The sequence below is a fragment of the Thermobia domestica genome, chromosome 7 (genome assembly GCF_964235325.1).
Source record: "Thermobia domestica chromosome 7, izTheDome1.hap1.1, whole genome shotgun sequence".
NCBI lineage: Eukaryota > Metazoa > Arthropoda > Insecta > Zygentoma > Lepismatidae > Thermobia > Thermobia domestica.
In genome coordinates this window covers 292,129,890-292,132,994 of record NC_137460.1, presented here as the reverse complement: position 1 = coordinate 292,132,994, position 3,105 = coordinate 292,129,890, and positions in this window count along the sequence as shown.

Sequence of the window (3,105 nt, the reverse complement as noted above, 5' to 3'; positions counted from 1 at the left end):
GTTACCTTCGATTTTTTTTATTGTTTAATCACCATCTAACAGGTTCTGAAGAGATCTGCTGTCATCCCCAATTTTTCTACAGCTCTTATGGACAGAGCCTGGATTAATATCAAAATTCTGATAAACAACAGAGGAAACTCTGCTGTTCACATAGGGTGGAACCGCCTGTGGTCGACCGCTTGTATAAGATAAGTTCGTAAGATCAAAACTACACATTGGTGAATTACAATAAATGACTTGGTAAAAACTTTAGCCATTGGGTAATATCACTGCGAACTTGCATTAACTGATCTAGTCACAGTTCGACTACATAATGTCAGTGTGTGTGAGGCTACAGCAAGAGGCTGCAGAATTAAGGAAAAATCAAAATTTTCCATAATATTAATGAGATGGAGGGAAAATGTAACTATGGAAGTAAGGTCACAACTTATTCAAACGTACTGGTGTGTGAATATTGTATGGGATTAATGGTTTAGTTTAATATTCGCAAATAATGATTATTGTCCATTTTGAGGCAAACAATGGGGTGGTCGACTACTGTGTTCTTGCAAATGACCATTTTTCTGAAGTAGACTACTATGATAACTAATCAACTAGGAAGTTTATATCTTTGATTGTGTGCAGTCAATATGCTGTTTACATCGCAGAAGTATAAAGTTAAAGCAAAAGAAACAGTAATCGGCCGCGGAGGTCGACTATTGGATTACAGAGATGGTATCGAGGCGAGACTTTGTACAATCTGTTTCTTCTCGGTTGATAAATTGTCGTCTCGGCCTTGAGGACCGAATCTTCGTATCGTCTCGAGTTTCGATATAAATAATGTAAAATTAAAATTGTGAGAGTATTATTATTATAGTCTGTCGTTTACGCTTCTTACATTTTTGCCTTCATTTCTGACTTAGAGTTATGGTGTACCTCTTCAAAGCTAATTTGCTGGCACTAACGCTTCCCATTCGTGTGTTTCAGATTCAGTCATCAGTGGGTATATTATAAATGGGATAAACCATTAATAGTAACCCGTATTTCACTTTCAGCAGTAAGCTTTGTCTCATACAGCCTCATTAGTGCCTATACAATTAAACTCTATTAAATTACCTCCAGTACTATACAGCAGTTTATTTCTCTCCTTTGAATCAGATTTTTTTTTCAATAACGCAACAGGTAGCAGCACGGATGTATTTAATCGTACATAAATTGAAATTACAATTTCTAATTTGTTATCCAATACAATTTGTTTTGACTGTCATTTTAAAAATAGAATACAGCGTTCATTATCTTAACAAATAGAGTAAATTATTACTACAATGTTTATTTTGTTTCAAATTGGTCAAATGCTTTATTACCGTTTTACATCTCCGTGTTTAATTGACATTTTATCAGACGAACTTCCTGAACCTTATGGCAGGAGCTACGATACTCATCTTCGCTAAGTGTGGTCTTTGGTTGGATCACCGAACAAGTTTCCAACGTTTCACATAGTTCGCGACTCACTTTAAGTACGTTTTGTTTCTTATACAAGTTCATAAGTTCTTAATGTATTACATAAGCATATATCCAGTGCCGTGTCATAGATTAAACTTATTCCTAAGCTGTCTGCCGTGCATGTGGTCTTTATTCGAGAAAACTAATAGTGCGTTCATTACGTTGAAATTTTATATTGACTGAAAATAACTTCCAAGCATGAACACACATATTATATAACTGTATAGGTAATTCGAGCTATCTGCATCAATTTTCTCTCTCGCCAAAACAAGTGATTCTCAACTTTCTAGTGTTTTTTGTATTAATTTCGTAATTTTGCTGCAACATAGCATTGAAGTCATATATATATGGATAGATATATATATGCTGTACGACTTTCATTAAGTTTTGGATACATTTTTATTCTATCTTATGTAGTAAAATTTATATATACCTGAACTTTAGAGGTAGACTATTCTAACTCACTTTTTTTTTTGCCGAAATTGAGTTAAGAATACTTTTTAATAGACTATGTTTTTTTCAAATGGTATAATAATGTAAGTCTAAAAGTATCCTAGTACTTCATAACTACTTACTAGGGATGATTCCATTCCGGGACCAAATACCTGGGGAAAACCTATATACCGTCTGAAAGATCTTGCCAAGAGAAGTACGAAACCGTTTTCAAATCACGGGCAAACCCGCAACCTGACCCTATAAAGAGCCACGTTTTTGGTGTTTGTGACTTTATGTATTGTATATTCGACAGAAGTAAAAATGAATATTACGATCCATCACGCGTAAGTGCCTGAGCCCATCATTTTCTTTTCCGGCTCATTGCTAGAACGTAGCTCGACCAAGCGTTTGATAATATCGCTTTGCACCCAGACGTACCCATTTGGTCAGAGTTGCCAACCAATTGTAAATACAATGTGGCAGATGGTTTCTGTACCACTGGATGTATATCCATGAAACGTGACACAAAAATCATTTGTCACTAGAGAAATTATACTGTGGACTTATCCCTCCTCTGAGGACCCCAGTTTGTCAGTGTTGTCAACTAACTGTAAAAATGAGAGGGTGTAAAGCAGGTTTCGTTTGATGAGACGTTTACGCACCAAGATTTGTAGAAACATCACACATTATAAGAAAAATACGTTGAGTGTGACCGTAATCCTACCATTCTAGTTTGTCAGTGTTCCCCCAGTCAGTAAACATCACAATATTGCAAATGGGGTGCGTGCCGTTGAACGAATATAGAACAAATGTAACAGAAGCAGCATTGGACAATGGAAAACATAATGTGAGTATGCCCAAGCACCCCAATTTGGCAGCGTTGCCCATTAGCTTGGTGGCATTTTTATATTGTCTAATGGTATGAATGGTATTTCGTGTGATGTTTCTGCCAATCTTGGTGCATAAACGCCTCATCGTAGGAAATTTGCTGTACATTATCTCATTTTTACAGCTCTTTGGCAACACTGATAAACTGGGGTCCTTAGTGGAGGAATACGTCCATAATATATTTTTTCTAGTGACAACTGATGTTTATGTCACGTTTCATGGATATACATCCAGTGGTTCAGAAACCATCTGCCACATTGTATTTACAATTGGTTGGCAACACTGACCAAATGGGTACGT